Here is a 23,495-nt window from a genome sequence, read left to right as displayed (position 1 = left end):
TTTCAAGTGCTCCTGTGTAGCACTGGACCATATAACTGAGCAGTACTCCAGGTGTGACAAGACCAGAGACTGGACAACTGTTCTCATGACTGAGGGTGGACAAAACGGCACACACTTCCTAGACAAAGCAATGCCTCTGCCCATCCTGGAAACAATATGATTTATTTGATCAGTCCATGAGAGCTGATTATCCAGCTTGACACCCAAGAGTTTAGTTTTAGTAACCTGCTCAACCGAAGTTGTATCAATAGTCAAATTTAGGTTACAAGGTTTATTTAACAAATGTTTAGTACCAAAAACGATACATTTGGTTTTGAAAATATTTAGAACTAATTTGTTCAAATTAACCCAGTTGATAATCAAATTTAATTGGTTTTGAAGGTTCAGACTTAGATTGGTGATTGAAGGAGATGCACAAAATAAAGTTGCATCATCTGCATACAGTACAACTTCTGCATTTCTAACAACATGGGGCAAATCATTCACAAAAATTGAAAATAAAAGTGGACCCAAACAACTGCCCTGTGGAATACCGCATGATATACATTTACTGTCAGAAAAACTACCATTAAAAAATACTTGCTGAGTTCTGCCATTAAGATAACTCCTTATCAGTGAAACAGACAATTGTGAGAACTCATAATACTTGAGCTTTGACAACAGAATATCATGGTCAATTACATCAAATGCAGCTGTAAAATCTAAAAGTACTGCACCAACAAGTCTTTTGTCCTCCATATATGTAAGCCACTGATCGACCATATGCACTAATGCGGTGTTAGTTGAATGGCCTGGTCTATAGGCATGCTGTGAACTAGTAAGCAAATCATTTAATTTAAAGTACTCTAGCATTTGATTAAAAAGTAACCTTTCAAATATTTTGCTTAATACAGGAAGAATATGAATTGGTCTACAATTAGAAGGAGAAAACCCTGCCTTATCCTCTTTAAGTAAAGGTACAATTTTAGACTGTTTCCATAGCTTAGGAAACACTCCGCTGAGTACTGATCTATTAAAGATATGACATATTGGTTTGCACAAAATATTTGCAACAATTTTAAAAATTTTGCCATCAAGATGATCAGTACCAGACGTTTTCTCATCAGATAAAGAGAGAAGCAACTTCTTAACATTGTCCTCACTAAAAGTATAAAATGACAAGGAGCAAGTTTTCCCTCTCATAATAGATCTAACATTGTCACAAGGAGATTCAATATCTAGCATTGTCATACAAGATCTTAATTGTTCTACTTTGCATATAAAAAAATTATTCAAATGATTGGCAATATCATATGGTTTACTAATAATGTCACCATCATTAGTCTCCATGTACATATTCAAATTATTTGGCTTTTTACACATCAATTCCTGTAATACTTTCCACAATTGTTTGCTATCATTCATAGAATTGGAGATTTTTTGTCCATAATATGCTTTCTTTTTTATGTTATTTAATTTTGTAACTTTGTTTCTCAACTTGCGATAATGTGCTCTATCTACATCACATTTTGATTTGAAGGCCAGATCTTTGACATCGTCCCTTTGCCTCATGAGGGACATTAGCTCTTCATCTAACCATGGAGCGCTGTTGATTTTTATAGATCTTTTCCGGAGAGGTGCATGTTTGTCAACTATTTTACTAAAAGTGTCCATAAAAATGTTAAGAGAAGCATTTACATCCTCCTCCTGAAGAGCTGCAGACCAATTTGAGTTATTGACCTCATCAACAAACAAACTGGGATTAAAGTTTTTATACAATCTACGATACATGATCCTTCCACCAGATTTAGGAATTTTCATCCTTCTTGAAATTGCTATCAGGTTATGATCACTGCATCCTACCCCCACAGAAACTGCTTGTGAACATAAATCAGGAACATTAGTAAAAATATGATCTATACATGTTGATTTAGACGTATTGTCCATAGCAATTCTTGTGGGTTGTGTCACCATCTGTTTGAGATTGCATGCATTAGCCATTGTAATCAACTTTTTATGCATTGAGCACTTTTTTGAAAACCAATCAATATTAAAATCCCCAAGCAGAAAGATCTCCTTATTTTGATCTGAAACCATGTCCATATTTTCACATATTTTTTGTACATACTCTACATTTGAGTTGGGAGGTCTATAACAGCAACCAACCAGAAATGGCTTATTGAATGGAAGATTAATCTGTAACCATATTATTTCAATATCTCTGCACATTAAATCTGATTTAATTGTAGCAACAATATTCTCCTTTATATAAAATGCAACTCCCCCACCATTTCGATTTCTATCTCTTCTATATAATTTGTACTCATCAACAGTTAGCTGTGAGTTCTCAAAACTGTCATCTAGATGTGTTTCAGATAAGGCTAAAACATGAATATTTTCTGTTGAACAGATTCTTGTGATTTCATGAATCTTGTTTCGAAGACTACATATGTTTAAGTGAGCTAAAAGTAAACCTTTCTTTGACAAGTTTACAAATAAAGATGACATGTTTACAAAAGAATAAAAACATCAATGAGACACAATTTAAGTTGGAAAGTAAACATAGTCCGTTATTCTCTTTGTCCAGTTGCAGGCCAAATAATGAGTTTATCATACCTTATACTGGCTCTTTCACCTTTTTCTCTGGCTGCTTTCAGTTTAGGCAGCAATTCCCTTCTCCTTTGCTGCACCACATCTGAAAAGTCTTCGTTGATGTAAATATTTGTGCCCTTTAATTTCTTCGCAGAAAAAAGGATGCGCTGGCGATCTTTAAATCTCAGAAACTTCACAACAATTTTCCTCTGCTTTCTTCCTTCCTGGAACTGGCCCATCCGATGTGCCCGCTCAATCTCAATTTTTGTACCATCAAGACCCAAATTCTCAGATAGTACTTGTTGAATCTTGATTTCTAGACCACTTGCAGTTTCTCCTTTTTCCTCTGCAATCCCATCAATTAGAAGATTGGATCTCCTGGACTGATTTTCAATGTAGTCCAACTTATTAAATAAATCATCCATCTCCTGCTTTGACTTTGTAATGCTGCTTTCAAATGATTTGATTTTTACATCAATGTCTATATATCCTTTTTTCATATCTTCCATGATGCCTTGAGTGAATTGTAGGCTTGTTTTCAACTCCTGGACATCTCTGATAACACCATCCAACCTTTTTGTGTTTCCATCCATGATTATTTGAATAAAACTCTTGAAGTTTTCTTGTTGCTGTTGTAGCATGTCCTTGTAGAATTCTTTCTGCTGATCCAGTAACTGGGTCAGAGATAAAAGCAATGATGCAGTTTATTGAGGTGATCAGCAGAGACACAGGTGAGTAGACTGGTGAATACGAAGATAATGACTGAGAATGATGGATAATACTGTCCTCGTTCTTTGTGCAGGTGATCTTGGAGGAAGACGCTGGAGCTGGCAGACGAACACACTCACACACAGGAAGGTAAGCACACAGGGAGACCAGGAGACGATGGAGACGAAGGAGATAATGGAGACAGGTAAGTATCACTTTTGGAGTCCTTGAAGGTAAGCATACAACAGGTTGTATCACAAACGAGACCGGACGATGTGTGTGTGTGAGTGTGTGGCTTTTATCCTGTGGTTGATGACTGCGGTGATGATGTGCAGGTGGCGGTGATTAGTAGGCTGGTGATTGAGTGCGTGGGTAAGGAAGTGAGGTGGAACCTGACGTGTCTGTGACAGTACCCCCCCTCCCACGGCCCGCTCCAGAGGGCCGTGGACCCCGACGTCGTGGTGGTCGTCCTCGAGGTCGTGGGGCAGGTCTGTCTGGGTGATTGGTGTGGAAGGTCTGTAAAAAAGCAGGATCAAGGATATCATTCTTGGGGACCCATGAGCGTTCTTCGGGCCCGTAGCCCTCCCAGTCCACCAGATACTCTAAAAGACCACCACGGCGCCGGGAGTCCAGAATCTCACGTACAACATAGGCTGTTCCATCATCCAGAATGAGTGGAAGGGGGGGCTCGACGGCTGTCACGTCAGGTTCTGTGGGAGGAAGAACAGAAGGGTGGTGAGGTTTTAATAGTGAAACATGGAAAGTTGGGTGAATTCTCTTGTATTGTGCTGGGAGTTGTAACCGGTAAGTGACAGGGTTGACCTGTTGCAGGATGGTGAACGGGCCAATGAAGCGGGGACTCAGCTTCTTGCAGGGCAGGCGCATCTTGATGTCTCTGGTGGACAGCCAGACCTTCTGCCCCGCGAGATGAATTGTGGTCCTCTGTCTGAGACTATGTCTTCGGGGATTCCGTAGTGACGGAAGACATGGTTGAACATTAACTCTGCTGTGGTCATAGCAGTTGGTAGACCCTCCAGGGGAATAAGGCGGCAGGCTTTAGAGAAGCGGTCTACGACAACCAGAATGCAGGTGTTACCATCAGACTCGGGGAGGTCCGTGACAAAATCTACTCCCAGGTGTGACCAGGGTCTCTCAGGAACGGGCAGAGGAAGAAGCTTGCCGGTGGGAAGATGGCGTGGGCTCTTGGAGATGGCGCACTCCCTGCAGCCCTGCACGTACCTCCTGATATCGCTGGCCATGTTTGGCCACCAGAAGCGCTGTTTGAGCAGCGAGAGGGTTTCATTGACCCCAGGGTGACCAGTGCCAAGTGAAGTGTGAACGGAGTGCAGAAGTGGAGTGCGTTGTGTCCTAGTGATGTAGCGCAAGCCTTGGGGACAACCCGGCGGAGTGCGTGAGGAGGCATTGGAGGAGGGTAAGGTCTCTTCTGACCATTCAATGGGGTTGACGAAAATGGATTCTGGCAGGATGGTTTCAGGTTCTTCGTTCTTTTCTTCTGGTGAGTGGAGACGAGAGAGAGCATCGGCTTTCAGGTTCTTAGAGCCAGGTCTGTATGAGATGGTGAAATGGAACCTTGAGAAGAACATCGCCCAGCGGGCTTGGCGAGGGTTGAGTCGTTTGGCGGCTTTCAGATACTCAAGGTTTTTGTGGTCGGTAAATACCTGAAAGGGATGCTTGGCCCCCTCCAACCAATGCCTCCACTCCTCAAGGGCGAGTTTTACAGCCAGGAGTTCACGGTCCCCGATGTCATAATTCACCTCCGCCGGGTTGAGCTTGCGGGAGAAGAAGGCACATGGATGGAGCCTACTTGGATTCCCCTGCTGCTGCGAAAGGACCGCTCCCACTACTGTGGTGGAGGCGTCCACCTCCACGACGAATGGTAGGTCCGGGTTAGGGTGGACGAGGAGGGGAGCGGTGGTGAAGGCTTTCTTGAGGGTTTCAAATGCTTCTGTGGCAGTTTGGGACCAGGACAGAGACTTGGGCTGCTTGCGGAGGAGGTTGGTGAGTGGGCAAACGATGGTACTGTAGTTTTTGATAAATTGACGGTAGAAGTTGGAGAAACCAAGGAATCGTTGGAGTTCTTTTACGGTGCTTGGAGCTGGCCAGTTTTGGATGGCAGATACCTTCCCCTCGTCCATCCGGATGCCACTGTGATCGATGATGTATCCAAGGAAGTGGACAGAGGGCTGGTGGAAAGAGCACTTCTCTGCTTTCAGGAACAGATGGTATTGCCGTAAGCGTTGGAGGACCTCCGCAACGTGATGGCGATGTTCGGCCAAGCTCCGGGAGTATATCAAGATGTCATCGATATATACCAACACGAACTTGTGGAGAAACTCCCGGAGCACCTCGTGGATGAAATCCTGGAATACGGAGGGGGCGTTGACCAGGCCATACGGCATCACGAGATATTCGTAGTGACCGGTGGGCGTGACGAAGGCGGTCTTCCACTCGTCCCCCTCGCGTATCCGGATGAGGTTATACGCGCTGCGGAGGTCCAGCTTGGTGAACACAGTGGCACCACGGAGATGTTCCAGGGCCGCTGGGACGAGGGGAAGTGGGTACCGGAACTGTAATCTTGTTGAGTGACCGGTAATCGATGCATGGCCGCAAGCCTCCGTCCTTCTTGGCCACGAAGAAGAAGCTTGAAGCAGCAGGGGAAGTAGACGGGCGGATGTATCCTTGGTTAAGGGCCTCTTTGATGTATTCCTCCATGGCCTTCTCCTCCGGCACTGATAGGGGGTAAATGCGTCCCCTAGGCACTGGTTCACCCGGCAACAGATCTATGGCGCAGTCCCATGGCCGGTGTGGAGGAAGCTTGGAGGCGCGTTGTGGGCAGAAGACGTCACTGAAGGGGGCGTAGTCGGGAGGTATGTCGACGGAGCATTTTTCTACAGGGCTTTCGATGGAGGTATCATTGATGGAGAGGTTCTTGGGGTGAGGATGCTTTGGAACAGGAAGATCTGGAAAGCAGCTGGAGAAACAGTGGTCGCCCCACTTCAGGACTTCGCCCGTGCGCCAGGAGATGGTGGGATTATGGAGCTCCAGCCACGGGCGCCCTAGAACCACGTCAGCAGTGGACTCCTCCAGAACCAGCAGATGGATGAGTTCATGATGGAAGATACCCACTTGTAGTTGAAGAGGTCCAGCGACACGGCGAACCGTCTTACGGCTCAGGGGTTTGCCCGTGATGGAGTTGATTTGATTATGTCGGAGACGGTGAGGTCTTGAGCCCGAAGTGTCGACAGAGGGCGCCGGAGATGAAGTTTCCTGCTGACCCTGAGTCGAGGAGTGCCACCACTGGAATGGAAATGTCAGCAGCAGTAAGGTTTACAATTGTAGTGAGTGGTTTCATGTTCTGAATAGAGGGAATGATGGCACTCACCACAGGTTGAGGAGGACAGGTTGGGCATGTTGAGATGACATGCCCAGGTAATCCACAGTATAAGCACAGATTCAGGGTCAGCCTTCTCTGTCTTTCTGTTGGTGATAAACGGGAGTTATCCAACTGCATAGGTTCGGTGGCTGGTTCTGGAGAGCTGACGGGTTCGGACCGACGGAGAAACGTGCCGGCGAGTGGCTGGCCCTGGTGCTCAAGGAGACACGACTGCATACGAGAACCCACTCTGATGGCAAGCTGGATGAAGCGTTCGAGTCCTAAGGAGTCCTCGTATGCAGCGAGATGCAGCCGCACGTTGGGTTCCAAACCCTGTCGGAAGGTGGTGATGAGGGCTTGTTCGTTCCATCCACTGTTAGCGGCAAGTGTTCGGAACTGCAAGGCATAATCGTTAACTGTATTGTTTCCTTGTTTTAAATTATACAGTTTCTCACTAGTTGTTGAATCAGTCAAGGGTCTACCGAAAACTTCTCTGAAGTGAGAAACAAAAGCAGCATAGGATTTTACAACAGGTCCTTTCTGAGCCCAGAGGGAATCTGCCCCTTGAAGAGCCTTGCCTTGCAGTTGGGAAATCACGAACGCTATCTTCGCCATGTCGGTAGGATATAAGTGCGGCTGCATCTCCAGGACCAACTCACATTGAAGGAGGAATCCACTGCAGTCCTCCGCCGATCCTGAGAAGGGCGCCGGTTTGGCCATGGGACTGGCGGTGAATACAGGAGAAGCAGCGGTGGTGGTGGATGCGGAAGCAGCCGCGGCGGTGGATACAGGTGACGGTGATGGTGGTTGTGGAGTGAGAGCTCGTCTGAGAGCATCCACGAGCTCTTGGAAGGGGTCGTGATGGCTCATGCTGATCGACAGTTGTTATGGTCCGGTCTTCTGTTATGACAGAGACACCGGAGGCAGAGATAAAAGCAATGATGCAGTTTATTGAGGTGATCAGCAGAGACACAGGTGAGTAGACTGGTGAATACGAAGATAATGACTGAGAATGATGGATAATACTGTCCTCGTTCTTTGTGCAGGTGATCTTGGAGGAAGACGCTGGAGCTGGCAGACGAACACACTCACACACAGGAAGGTAAGCACACAGGGAGACCAGGAGACGATGGAGACGAAGGAGATAATGGAGACAGGTAAGTATCACTTTTGGAGTCCTTGAAGGTAAGCATACAACAGGTTGTATCACAAACGAGACCGGACGATGTGTGTGTGTGAGTGTGTGGCTTTTATCCTGTGGTTGATCACTGCGGTGATGATGTGCAGGTGGCGGTGATTAGTAGGCTGGTGATTGAGTGCGTGGGTAAGGAAGTGAGGTGGAACCTGACGTGTCTGTGACAGTTTCCTTTTTCTCGCCATAAATTCGTTGCCTCGCCACGGCCAAACCGTTCGAGATATCAAAAATCCGCTGGCAATTTTTAATCATCAATGTCTTGACTTCATGCTGACCGAGTTTGGTGGCGATCGGATTAATCGCCTAGGAGGAGTATATCAAATTCCAGAGCATGCGTTTTTCAAACAACCCTTAATAGCTGACTTCCTGTTGGCATGGCGTTTAACTTAGAGTACGAAAGTTGTTCGGCCCGATGAGGTCTATATGTGTACCGAGTTTCATACTAATACGTGCAAGCATGTTTAATATATGGACCAAATTTTCAGACTTCTTTCAAGGGGGCGCTGTCGAGCCCCCCTGCCATGCCCGGGTACCAGCCTCTGCGGCGTCCTAATGGCCGCGGATTCCAATGTGTGTGCCAGTTTTTAAGAGTTTTTGAGCATGTTAAGGCCCCAAAAAGCCCCGGAAGACGGAAAAAAAAAAATAAATAAAATAATAATAATAATCCTTAGAAGAACAAGAGGGCCCTGCGCGCTTAATTCGCTTGGGCCCTAATAATAATCCTTAGAAGAACAAGAGGGCCCTGCGCGCTTAATTCGCTTTGGCCCTAATAATAATCCTTAGAAGAACAAGAGGGCCCTGCGCGAATTTTCGCTTGGGCCCTAATAATCCTTAGAAGAACAAGAGGGCCCTGCGCGCTTAATTCGCTTGGGCCCTAATTAAAGCTGCAAGCAGCGATGAAAGGGCCCTCGCACCCGGGTTCACCGCCACATGTTGGCATTAGGAACAGTGATCAGTGGGCGACATGCATGTAAGCGAGTGAATACAGGAGAATTATGCCAAAGTCATTTTGAAATGCCACACTTACTGAATATTGCTATGTTGATGTCTTCAGGCCAGGACTTTTATCGAACATGTGAAGTTTGGAGCAAATTGGACATTGTATGACTGAGTTACAACAACTTCCTGTTTCTTTAGTGCCATTAATCGCATAAATTAGCACTCAGCCAAGTGTTGTGTAAGAACTGTGGACGAACCAGAAAAAATGAATCATTCAGATGATTCTTTCAAAACATAATTCTAATTCAGAATTGAGGTTCCGGCTCTGGCCCGTCTGCAGATAAAGCCAGGCTGATTACTTTTACGACACATGCTTCCTGATAGCAGAAGCGACATACCAAAGGGTCACCCAAGAAGACAGAGAGACAATCCAGACCCTTTTGTTTCCTTACTTCACAGGAAAGCCAAAGAGACTGTTGAACAAATAAATCTGCTTCAAAATTGTTCCAACAATTTTAACGGACTTATCAAACATCTTTTAACTACATACATTTTGCATTATGTGTCCACAAGTACTACCTGTAAACAGTTAGGCTTTAGAACACTCACAATTCATGTAAATGTGTTAACTCTTGACTGAATGACTGAAAGTATGCCTTATTTGGACTTAATTTGATTCTTTCCCCCTTTCCTATATCCTGACTTGAATGAAATCTGTTTAAAATGTATTGTATCCCATTTAACAGCAATTATGTTAAAATGGCACTCTGCTAAAGCAGAGACAGACCGGGATGTAACACTTATGTTTTATTGGGGGCAGAGGAAGGCCCTCTTGAAACAGGACAATGTCTGATTGGCCAAGACTCCTCAGAGGTGTGACAAACAACTAAGTTTAAATGATCATATTGCAAGATAGTGAACGGAGAGAAGTTGGTTAGTAAAGGGAAAAGGAGTTGGTCTGTTCTGGGAAAAGAAGCCAAGACCAGTACCAAGAACAATGGAGTGACAAGAAGAACAGACCAGCTGCTCATTCAAGCCATCCAACCTTCACTCACTTTTCTTTTCTTTACTTAATTTTCCTTTACAGCTGAAAGTCTTGTGTCCTAAGTTTCGCCACAAAGTTCAACCAACGACTTTTGCCGCTTCAACTCCAGCGACAAAGAGACTTCCTTCATTGTTCCACACGGACCTGATCTGGACCAATCATCGACTTGGGAAACCCCTCTCTGCATGACGAGGGAAATTCACCTTAGTCAATGCAAGCAAGTACCTCCAGATGAAAACTGAACTGGTGCATTTAAATGAATGATTCATGGTTCGTTCTGGTCTTTGAAATGCATTGATAGGAATTTGGTTAATCAGATCTCTCTCTCTCTCTCTTTCAAAAGTCTTTCTCATTTCCTTCTTACTGCAACGCGTATGAATGTGTGTGTGTGTGTGTGTGTGTGTGTGTGTATGTGCGTGCCTTTGTGTTAGATTAGTTTGTGTTAGAATAAATAAAATCTCTTGTAGATTTTAAAAGGAAAGTGTCTTGTAATATGTGCTTTATGATTTAATGTCTTAAACTGTGATCAAGTTACCGTGCTCTAATCAGTGTTTTCACGATTGTTGGATATTTATATCCGTTACCAGAGCTTAATTACGGCTCGAGCAAATGAACGCTGGACGAATCAGTTGCTCGGTCGTAATCTAAACAACTCTTTATAATTCCCTATAAATATTTAATTTGAGCTAATTTTACTTCCTAGGGTGTTTTCCCTACAGTAATGGTGGAGTATAATTCGGGCAGTTTAATCTAAATTTGGAGCACATATCAAGTAATTTTTCTTTTTATCAACGCAAATTATTAAACCCATCAGTGTTCGTGTGACGTATGCAGCGCGCGCAGCGCGGTCCGTTTGAACGAGTGCCTGAATGAGTGAGAGCTGTAACCCCAGTCTGCTGTCTTGTCTCTAAATGTCACAGACACGCCAGGCTCCACCTCACCACAGTACCCACGCACCCAATCACCAGCATACTAATCACCGCCACCTGCATCTCATTCACTCTGCAATCACCAGCACTACAAAGCCACCACACTCACACACACTCACTGTACGGTCTCGTTTGCTATACCTTGTGTTGATGCTTACCTTAAGGACTCCCCTTCATCAAACTTACCTGCTCCAGTGATCTCCTTCATCTCCTTCGTCTCCTGGTTCCTGCATGTGCTTACCCTTCTGTGTGTGTGAGTGTCTCCAACGTCTCCCTTCATCTCATCTCAGCTCCTGGACAAACAAACCATACAAGGACAGTATTACTCTCTATTCATCTCTCAAGTACCTTATAACTGCCATAACCTCTCTGTGTTCCCATATCATTCAAATAAACTCACCTGGATTGCTTTTATCTCTGCCTCCGTGCCTATATCATAACAGAAGACCGGACCATAACAACTAACGGCATGAGTACTAACGATCCATTCCAGGAACTCGTGGACGTGCTGCGTCGAGCACTCACACCACAGCCCTCAACATCGTCATCCCGCAACACGGCTGTCTCCGCACCCACCAGCACCACTCCTTCACCTGCATTCACCGCCAGTCCCATGGCCAAACCGGCGCCCTACTCTGGATCGGCGGAGGAATGCAGCGGATTCCTTCTCCAATGTGAGCTGGTCCTGGAGATGCAGCCGCACCTCTACACCACAGACACGGCTAAAATAGCGTTCATTATTTCTCAACTGCAAGGGAAGGCTCTGCAATGGGCAGATTCGTTATGGACCCAGAAAGGCCCAGTCGTCCAATCCTATTCGGCGTTCGTCTCCCACTTCCGGGAAGTATTCGGGAAACCTCTGGCTGATTCCTCGACTGGTGAGAAACTTTATAACCTAAAGCAAAGAAACCTATCTGTTAACGAATATGCCTTGCAGTTTCGAACGCTAGCCGCCACCAGCGGATGGAACGAGCAAGCCCTCATCACCACGTTCCGTCAGGGGCTGGAACCCTCCGTGCGGCTGCATCTCGCTGCATACGAGGACTCCATGGGATTAGAACGCTTCATCCAACTCGCCATCCGCGTGGGGTCCCGTATGCAGTCGTGCATTCAAGAACACCAGGGCCAGTCATCCACCACCAACCTCCTCCGTCGGTCCGAACCCGTCAGCTCTCCAGAACCAGCCCACGAGCCCATGCAAATTGATCACTCTCGTCTCACCCCAAACGAAAGACAAAGAAGGCTGGCCCTGAATCTCTGTCTATATTGTGGAACTATGGGGCATAATCTCTCCACATGCCCAATACGTCCTCCTCGACCCGTGGTGAGTGCAATATTTCCCTCTATTCAGAAAATGAAACCACTCACTACAACTGTAACCCTTACTGCTGCTAACATCTCTGTTCCAGTGGTGGCGCTCCTTGATTCAGGGTCAGCCGGAAACTTCATCTCAGGCACCCTCTGTAGACAACTCAACCTTAAGATCTCTCCTTCACCGACGAGCTATCAAATCCACTCCATCACGGGAACACATCCGTCACTACGTGGATCCACTTCAACTCAGCATCGGAATCCTGCACACCGAACACATCCATTTGCTGGTTCTGGAGGAATCCACCACTGACGTGGTTCTAGGGCGCCCATGGTTGGAACTTCACAACCCCAACATCTCCTGGCGCACGGGCGAAGTCCTGAAGTGGGGCGATCACTGCTTCCCAGACTGCTTCCCAGCGCTTCCTGTTCCGAAATCTCCACTCTACAAGCCTCTTCTCGTGAATGCCACATCCATCGAGAGCCCTGTTGAGAAGCGCTCCGTGGATGTTCCCCCTGACTACGCCCCCTTCAGCGACGTTTTCTGCCCGCAACGCGCCTCCAAGCTTCCTCCACACCGGCCATGGGACTGCGCCATCGATCTGCTGCCGGGTGAACCAGTGCCCAGGGGACGCATATACCCCCTGTCCATACCGGAGGAGAAGGCCATGGAGGAATACATCAAGGAGGCACTCGAGCAAGGTTACATCCGCCCGTCTACTTCCCCTGCTGCTTCAAGCTTCTTCTTCGTGGCCAAGAAGGACGGAGGCTTGAGGCCCTGCATCGATTACCGCGCACTCAACAAAATAACCATTAAGTTCCGTTATCCACTTCCCCTCGTCCCAGTGGCCCTGGAACATCTCCGCGGTGCCACTGTGTTCACGAAGTTGGACCTCCGCAGCGCGTATAACCTCATCCGGATACGTGAGGGGGACGAGTGGAAGACCGCCTTTGTCACGCCCACAGGACACTACGAGTACCTCGTGATGCCGTATGGCCTGGTCAACGCCCCCTCCGTATTCCAGGATTTCATCCACGAGGTGCTCCGGGAGTTTCTCCATAAGTCCGTTCTGGTTTATATAGATGACATCCTCATCTACTCCCGGAGCTTGGCCGAACATCGCCACCACGTTGCGGAGGTCCTCCAACGCTTACGGCAGTTCCATCTCTTCCTCAAGGCTGAAAAATGCTCATTCCACCAACCCTCCGTCCAGTTCCTGGGGTACGTGATTGACCACAGTGGCATCCGGATGGACGAGGGGAAGGTCTCCGCCATACAGTCCTGGCCCACTCCTACCACTATCAAAGAACTCCAAAGATTCCTAGGCTTCTCCAATTTCTATCATCGGTTCATCAAGAATTACAGCACTATCGTCAGTCCACTCACCAACCTACTCCGTCACCAGCCCAAGTCTCTGTCCTGGTCTCCACTAGCCACCAACGCCTTTGAGACCCTGAAGAAAGCCTTCACCACCGCTCCCCTCCTCGTCCACCCTAACCCGGACCTCCCGTTCATAGTAGAGGTGGACGCATCTACCACCGGAGTGGGAGCGGTCCTTTCACAGCAGCAGGGGACACCAAGTAGACTCCATCCATGCGCCTTCTTCTCCCGCAAGCTCAACCCGGCGGAGGTCAACTACGACATCGGTGACCGCGAACTCCTGGCCGTCAAGCTTGCCCTTGAGGAGTGGAGGCATTGGTTGGAGGGAGCTACTCACCCGTTTCAAGTTCTCACTGATCACAAGAACCTCGAATATCTGAAGGCCGCTAAGAGACTCAACCCTCGCCAAGCTCGCTGGGCTATGTTCTTCTCTAGATTCAACTTCTCCATCTCCTACCGTCCTGGTTCTAAGAATACGAAGGCTGATGCCTTATCTCGCCTCTGTGCTCCTGAGGAAAAGCCAGAAAAACCTGATACTATTCTGCCGGAGTCCATCTTCGTGAGTCCTATCCAGTGGTCCGAAGAAACCATTCCCTCCGCCAATGCCTCCACACGCACTCCGCCGGGTTGCCCACCGGGCTTGCAGTACATCACACGGACACGTCGCACTCCACTCCTGCACAACGTTCACTCTTCACTTGGCACTGGTCACCCGGGGGTCAAGGAGACCCTCTCGTTGCTCAAACAACGCTTCTGGTGGCCCAACATGGCCAACGACGTCAGGAGGTACGTGCAGGGCTGCAGGGAGTGCGCCATCTCCAAGAGCCCACACCATCTTCCAACCGGCAAGCTCTTCCCTCTGCCCGTTCCTGAGAGACCCTGGTCACACCTGGGAGTGGACTTCGTCACCGACCTCCCCGAGTCTGACGGTCACACGTGCATCCTGGTGGTAGTAGACCGCTTCTCAAAGTCCTGCCGATTAATACCCCTGGAGGGTCTACCTACCGCCATGGCCACCGCAGAACTAATGTTTAATCATGTCTTTCGCTATTATGGATTACCTGAAGACATCGTCTCCGCCAGAGGACCCCAGTTTGTCTCCCACATCTGGAAAGCCTTCTTCTCCCTCCTGGGTGTGACTGTCAGCCTATCGTCTGGATACCATCCTCAGTCGAACGGGCAGACGGAACGGAAGATCCAGGAGATCGGCCGCTTCCTGCGTACCTTCTGTCACGGCCACCAGAACTCCTGGAACCAGTACCTGGGTTGGGCCGAGTACGCACAGAACTCCCTCCGCCAAGCCTCAACAGGACTAACACCCTTCCAGTGCGTGCTCGGCTACCAACCCCCGATGTTCCCCTGGGACGGGGAACCCTCCGACGTTCCGGCAGTCGACTACTGGTTCCGGGAGAGCGAGAGGGTGTGGGACTCAGCTCACCACCAGCTGCAGAGAGCCCTGCGCAGACGCAAGATGGCAGCCGACCTTCGTCGCTCCGAGGCTCCTGACTACCAGCCGGGGCAGAAGGTCTGGCTGTCCACCCGGGACATCAGGATGCGTCTGCCCTGCAAGAAGCTGAGTCCCCGCTTCATTGGCCCATTCACCATCCTTCGGCAGATCAACCCCGTCACCTATCGTCTCCAACTCCCGGCACAGTACAGCAGAATTCACCCTACATTTCACGTGTCCCTACTCAAACCTTACCACCCTTCTGTTGTTCCCTCCACAGAGCCTGACGTGGCAGCCGCCGAGCCCCCCCTTCCACTTCTCCTAGAAGACGGCACAGCCTACGTGGTCCACGAGATCCTGGATTCCCGGCGCCGTGGTGGTAAACTCGAATACCTTGTGGACTGGGAGGACTATGGTCCCGAGGAACGCTCATGGATTCCAAGGAACGATATCCTTGATCCTCTTCTGTTCCAGAACTTCCATACCAACCATCCAGACAGACCTGCCCCACGACCCAGAGGAAGACCACCACGACGTCGGGGTCCGCGGCCCTCAGGAGCGGGCCGTGGGAGGGGGGGTACTGTCACAGACACGCCAGGCTCCACCTCACCACAGTACCCACGCACCCAATCACCAGCATACTAATCACCGCCACCTGCATCTCATTCACTCTGCAATCATCAGCACTACAAAGCCACCACACTCACACACACTCACTGTCCGGTCTCGTTTGCTATACCTTGTGTTGATGCTTACCTTAAGGACTCCCCTTCATCAAACTTACCTGCTCCAGCGATCTCCATCTCCTTCGTCTCCTGGTTCCTGCATGTGCTTACCCTTCTGTGTGTGTGAGTGTCTCCAACGTCTCCCTTCATCTCATCTCAGCTCCTGGACAAACAAACCATACAAGGACAGTATTACTCTCTATTCATCTCTCAAGTACCTTATAACTGCCATAACCTCTCTGTGTTCCCATATCATTCAAATAAACTCACCTGGATTGCTTTTATCTCTGCCTCCGTGCCTATATCATAACACTAAACTCCAGTCTGCAGTAAATTTCAGATCTATATCACACATAATATAAGGTAAGAATTAAGCGTGTTCCTTAAATTCTAGAATGCCTTGTTTATAGCTATTCTGATGTCTGCGTGTTCCAGCGTCATTCAAATAGCTATAATAACGTTATTGTGTATCAGAGAGCTGAATTGAAACTAAACTGCATTTAGTTAAAATAGTCTGTGCAGGACGAATACTCTCCTCACAGAACGGCAAGATTGAGCGTGTTCCTCGATCTGTTTCTAAAACTATATAGCTAAAGGGTCAGTGCGTGTTCCACTGTACTCAATCTGCTATTTTCCCCTTTGTAAAACAGTAACGATATACGCTTGCTTGTTTTATATTTATAGCTAAACTGATTATAGTGCGTGTTCCACTGTACTCAATCTGCTATAGTCTCCCTTTGTTAAACAGTAACGCTATACGCTTGCTTGTTTTATATTTATAGCCAAACTGACTATAGTGCGTGTTCCACTGCGTTCAGTGTGCTATATTCTCCCGTTTGCTAAACGCTATATACTTGCTTGTTTGAGCTCGTGTAATACGTGTACGAGCGCAATTTAATGGGAAGTGAATTGAAACTGATCAAGTGAAGCTTTCGAAACCGTTATATTTTGCGTGCAAATAGAGACCCGCCGAGGTCGCGATTTTTCCATCTATTACAGCAGAAAGCTATCATTTAAAGTTTAAGCCCCACGTCGTAAAACAGCTACGAGTGGTGTCTCTTATTTATAGAGTTGAAATGCGTCGACATTTCACGTAACGTTTGATTGTACGTGCATGTGTCTTTCATTTGTACAGTTACATGTATTTGATGTAATTCACATGTTCGCCACTATCATTTTGTTTGGTCGCCATAGTTACAGTCGTGGCACGGAAGTCTTAACCAACGCTTCCGGAAGAACGTCATTGTAAACTAACCGCACGGTGTTGCTAAAGCTAACCTCTGCAGTTGTTTACATTGAAGTTCATATGCTAAAGCCTTTAGCCTCAAAGATAAGCTAGTTAACATCATTGTGTGAAAGCAGTGTCTGTGTGAGCAACTATAAAGTGATTTAACCACTTAAAACACTTCAATTTCATGTACACTTGTTTGTCTTTCCTTCTTATTTTCCCATTTACTTTCTCACTTATTACCTTACCTATATTTTACTTGAAAAGAAAAATATTGGTTTACAATTATTAATCGTTTTACCTGCATTTGACTTGAAAAAGAAATACTGGCTTACAATTTTAATATTTAAATTTGAATTTAATAAAACTAATTAAATTTAAATTGAAATCCTATTTTTCTAGAAAGTAATTTTAAATGATTTCTACATTTCCAAATTTCCATTATTTCTAATTTCATAATTTTCATAACTAAAACTATATTTTAGATCTAATTACTTCAGGTATGAATAAGCCTTGAACTTTAAAAGTTTAAGCAAACTTATTCCACCAAAGTTTTTCCTAATTTTGACTCACATTTGTTCATTATTTTATTGCGTTACATCTTTCGTTTCCTTTTCTTGGTTATACACTTAGCCACTCTATTTTATTTATTCATTTACCTCTTTGTTTAATTCCCTTTTTCTTATCTCATTCCAATATTTTCATTTATTTTCTCTTTCTTACCGTTTTCCTTTCCTCTTCGTATTCTAGCTTAGGAACGACACACCTGAGCCTCAATAGGAGACATTGATATCTTACAAGTTTCAAATCAATCAGAGACAACCCTCTCTTTACTAAAAATTTTATTCTCATGTGTTTAGTTGTTCATCAACTACCAATTCTATACTCGTAATTAGACAAAGGCTTCAGAGCCATTTGTGGATCTGGTCTGCTCCCCTTTCCTTTCCTTTTCCTCACGTCTTTCCTGTTCTATCCTCCTTTCTTCCATCTTATTCTTCAGATTTGTAGGGATCAAGCTTGGATGAACCATCAATCGATTCTAAAGAAAGAGAAACACAATCTTTCCAAAGATATAATTCATTAGGTATTTGATCTTAATCAAACCCTTTTGTGTTCTCCATACTCCCTGCATTTGTAAACGCAATTTAAATTTTGACATTTCCTCCAAGAACATTTAAGTGTTGAGCAACCGTTGCCTTCACAGCATCCCTGGTAAGCAGTTCAACCGAAGGTGTGTGGTGTCAATCCTGTCAAACTAAGAAAAGAGGTATCAGCATTATTATTGTATTATTGTCCTTGCGAACATAAACAATAATATATATATTTTTTTCTTTTCTTTTACTTTAGAAACAGCTTTTCATTAATAGAAAATATTTATTTGAAATAAATATTTCTCTAAATTGAAAAAAAAACTTACAATTTGTTTTAACATTGTTCTCTCTTTTCCCTTTCTCAGTTGAGTGACAAAGTCCTCACATCACGAGTTGAAAACAGTTTTTCATTAATAGAAAATATTTATAGAAAATATTTCATCTATTGAAATTTGTTTTAACTTTTTCCCTTTCCCTCTCTTACTCAGTTGAGTGACAAAGCCTTCTCATCACTAGCCTACCTGTCTACACTCTGAGACCAACACGTAGCCACACTTCACTATTGGTGTACATTCACTGAACGACACTTAGCTGTTCCACCACATATAGGCTTGCACCCCACACAGATCTGTGTCAGTCTCTTCTCCCCAGCGTGCCAACATGTCGCAGACGGAAAACCCCACTGCCCAAGATGTGGACGCCTGGCTCAGCGGCATTACAAACTGCCTCATGCCAAAGACAATTGAACTGTTATTATTTTTAATAATAATCATAATTCTGAGAAGATTCCCGACGCATGATTCAAGCCAGAACCAAGACCACACTGAACTAGGCAAGATAACCAATTCTCTAAGCATTGCCTTCACAGCCCAGCTGAAACTAAGCGACAAGCACATCACCCACCTACAGGAGGAGCTGACACGTGCCCAGAGCCGCATAGACAAGCTGGAAGTGAAAGTCCAAGACGACTTCAAACGTCAGACCACTGAGTTCCTGAGAGAGCTGATGCACATCCAACGCTGAGCAGACCAGCACAAGGTGAAAGCTCAAGACAAACTTGTGGAGCAAGAAACAAAGGAACAAGTTGACAAGCTCCAAGAAGCCCTTGCAGTTGCGGAACGTGACAAGCAAGAATTAAAGACTGTCCAATGTCACCTGGTAAACAAACTAGAAAATGCCAATTCTGACATTAAAGATAAGAACTTTAAAATCAATGCTCTGGAAGACCATTTGAAATGGTACAGCACTGAAATGGACCATCTAATACAACAATTAGACGATGCCAACGGCAAGCTCTACATGGTCAGAAATGAACTTAAACATGTTCACACCCAGAAACCAGAGTCAAGAAGGGAGGGGCCTCCCTCAGCATCACCACAGCTGAGCACAACAGAGTCCCCCATCCAAGAACTGCCATGCAACGGAAGAAGTGAGTGGCCACAACCCACAACATCACCGGCCTTCACTACAGAATTCTTCCCTGTCAACCAAAGAGAGCTCATCCATGCAGACCCCAAAGTTGCACACGAGATGACCCTTAAAGACCTTGACAAGCTGGCTAAGAACATCACACAGTTCAACCCGAACTCCATGGAGAACCAAAACATCCAGACTTATCTCCGAGATATTGACTTCTACCTAGAGGTGAGACCCAATGTGACTGACGGAGACAGGTTGTATCTCCTCAGGTCCACATCCAGCCCCGAGGTACGAAGCTTCTTAGATCGACAACCTGTTCACGTTAAGCACAACTACCAGCTATTACGTGAGTCACTGATCAAAGAATTTAAAGGCCCAGAGTCTGAACATGGACTATTAGTCGCCTTGGAAACCAAACAAGGTCGACAAGAGACTCCCCAAGCTTACTACAACCGTTTCCGACAAGGCTACTTAGGTGCACATCACGAACCTGAACTTGAAGAGGATGTGAACTTCAAAACCCTCTTCCTGAGAAACCTGCACCCTGGACTAAGTCACCATCTTGGCGTCATGGCCTGCCCAAGCACAATGTCAACCCAACAGCTACGTGACTTGAAACACAAGGCCTACATCAAACAGAAGATGAACTCAAAGAAAGGTTTGAAAACAGCCACAATTTCAAACTCCGGCAGCCAAGACTCAAGCCGTGCACTGCAAGACAGCCAGTGGCATGACAATGCCACAGCCTGTCATAAAGGACACAGAGAACGTGACCCCCATGCCACTGACAGCTTCCACAACGACAGCTGGAAAATGCCACGGGACCAGCCACACTTCTCAAGAAACCCACCAGAAAGAAACATCTGGGATCCAAACTGGACAGCCAAAGTCCACCAACCAACACATTCAAATGCATCCACTGTGGGTAAGCGACGGCGGAACCCACCTCTGCATCACTCAGTTAAACACAGCACTGAGAACAAGAACGCCCAAGAACAAGACGGTTCCACCTCAGAAGACATGGAACAACTGATGAGGCAAATTACAGCGTTCTTTGAAAAAAACATAAACAGCGATGATCACAAGGATGAGTCACCCTCATTATGACTAGAGACGGAACGGAAGGTCAGTGATCACCTGATCCACCTTCCAAATGGAGATGACTGCCACCTGTTCTACATCAGCACAGAACGAAGCGGTCTCTTGCAGCCAAACACCGCTGGAAACTCAATAGTACCAGAGAACACAGTTCTGGTTACTCATCACCCACCAATAAACCCAACGAGTTCCCATCTCAAGAACCATGCTTGTGCAACAGTAACAACAGTAAGCACAGAAGGTCAGACAGTCTGTCACAACCAGAAGGCATTACAAAAGGAATGCAACGTAGGAGACAAAGTTTTGCACCACAGCTCAACACAGCCATGTCAAACTTCCTCCTACCTTCTGCCAAAGAACTTCCTGCCTCACTGGACTGACTCCCATCAAATTAGGGATGATCTCTCTTCCCAAGTCCAAGATGCAAAGAGCCAATCTTCATCTAAGCCCATCGAGAAAAGGGGGGAGCAAGACAGACTGAACCAGATCTGACCATACATACACTGCACTACATTACATTTTACACTACACTACATTAACATACTCACCAACATGCTCTTCCTACAGACAGATATTAGTTTCAGAACCTAGCTCAACATCGACTTAGCTACATTCACCATAAGAAACATGCAACCATCTGCACAACAAGTAGGACACCTTTCATTAAGCTGGTACATGACATCTTAGATGCACGCAGTAGTGTTAGCCATACCAGGAAACACTTAAGTGTTTTATTTTGTTTTGTTTTCCTCTTCTTCTCTTTCCCTTCTTCTTTATAAGGTAAAATACCTGTCTGCCCCATAAGGGTCAAGGTCATGACATTAGGATTGACGCACCACGCCTAAGGTCTGAAAGCCATTTGAAAATTCGAATGTGAGCCCGAGAGAGCTCCATGATGGGTCACATCATTTTTACCACAAATGATGTCACCAGACAACCTAGAACAAGTTAGAAGAGATGGAAACTAACAATTTAATCACACAATTTGATCGAAGCATTAACATAATGAGACAATGTAGAATAACACTCCCAAAATTGAACTTAATCCATCAGTACTCAGATAATCTAATGCCCTGCACCAGTATAGTGGTCAATCATGGAGGTGTTGTTTTGTTGTTGCTTTGTGTGTGTCTGCTTCTGTCCATTTTTCTACAGTGTCCGCCGATGTCTTCATCTCAACACATCGCCGAACCAAGGGGGGATATGTAAGAACTGTGGACGAACCAGAAAAAATGAATCATTCAGATGATTCTTTCAAAACATAATTCTAATTCAGAATTGAGGTTCCGGCTCCGGCCCGTCTGCAGATAAAGCCAGGCTGATTACTTTTACGACACATGCTTCCTGATAGCAGAAGCGACATACCAAAGGGTCACCCAAGAAGACAGAGAGACAATCCAGACCCTTTTGTTTCCTTACTTCACAGGAAAGCCAAAGAGACTGTTGAACAAATAAATCTGCTTCAAAATTGTTCCAACAATTTTAACGGACTTATCAAACATCTTTTAACTACATACATTTTGCATTATGTGTCCACAAGTACTACCTGTAAACAGTTAGGCTTTAGAACACTCACAATTCATGTAAATGTGTTAACTCTTGACTGAATGACTGAAAGTATGCCTTATTTGGACTTAATTTGATTCTTTCCCCCTTTCCTATATCCTGACTTGAATGAAATCTGTTTAAAATGTATTGTATCCCATTTAACAGCAATTATGTTAAAATGGCACTCTGCTAAAGCAGAGACAGACCGGGATGTAACACTTATGTTTTATTGGGGGCAGAGGAAGGCCCTCTTGAAACAGGACAATGTCTGATTGGCCAAGACTCCTCAGAGGTGTGACAAACAACTAAGTTTAAATGATCATATTGCAAGATAGTGAACGGAGAGAAGTTGGTTAGTAAAGGGAAAAGGAATTGGTCTGTTCTGGGAAAAGAAGCCAAGACCAGTACCAAGAACAATGGAGTGACAAGAAGAACAGACCAGCCGCTCATTCAAGCCATCCAACCTTCACTCACTTTTCTTTTCTTTACTTAATTTTCCTTTACCGCTGAAAGTCTTGTGTCCTAAGTTTCGCCGCAAAGTTCAACCAACGACTTTTGCCGCTTCAACTCCAGCGACAAAGAGACTTCCTTCATTGTTCCACACGGACCTGATCTGGACCAATCATCGACTTGGGAAACCCCTCTCTGCACGACGAGGGAAATTCACCTTAGTCAACGCAAGCAAGTACCTCCAGATGAAAACTGAACTGGTGCATTTAAATGAATGATTCATGGTTCGTTCTGGTCTTTGAAATGCATTGATAGGAATTCGGTTAATCAGATCTCTCTCTCTCTCTCTCTCTCTCTCTCTCTCTCTCTCTCTCTCTCTTTCAAAAGTCTTTCTCATTTCCTTCTTACTGCAACGCGTATGAATGTGTGTGTGTGTGTGTGTGTATGTGCGTGCGCCTTTGTGTTAGATCAGTTTGTGTTAGAATAAATAAAATCTCTTGTAGATTTTAAAAGGAAAGTGTCTTGTATTATGTGCTTTATGATTTAATGTCTTAAACTGTGATCAAGTTACCGTGCTCTAATCAGTGTTTTCACGATTGTTGGATATTTATATCCGTTACCAGAGCTTAATTACGGCTCGAGCAAATGAACGCTGGACGAATCAGTTGCTCGGTCGTAATCTAAACAACTCTTTATAATTCCCTATAAATATTTAATTTGAGCTAATTTTACTTCCTAGGGTGTTTTCCCTACAGTTGCATGATTTAACGTGTTTCTAGCATGTTTGGTACTTTGTGGCATAATGAAATGTGAATCTGGTAGTGAATTACAGTGTAAAGCATGCCATTTCCTGTTGCCAGCAGGTGGCGCTATGGCTAACTGAATATTGTCATATAGATGTCTTTAGGCCAGGACTCTTATCACACATGTGAAGTTTGGAGCAGATCAGACATAGTATGCCTCAGCTACAACAGCTTCATCATTCATGGCGAAACATCAGACTTTGTCAGTCCGTC

The sequence above is a fragment of the Chanodichthys erythropterus genome, unplaced genomic scaffold (genome assembly GCF_024489055.1).
Source record: "Chanodichthys erythropterus isolate Z2021 unplaced genomic scaffold, ASM2448905v1 ctg001590_np12, whole genome shotgun sequence".
NCBI classification, from domain to species: domain Eukaryota; kingdom Metazoa; phylum Chordata; class Actinopteri; order Cypriniformes; family Xenocyprididae; genus Chanodichthys; species Chanodichthys erythropterus.
This window is presented reverse-complemented; position numbering follows the sequence as displayed.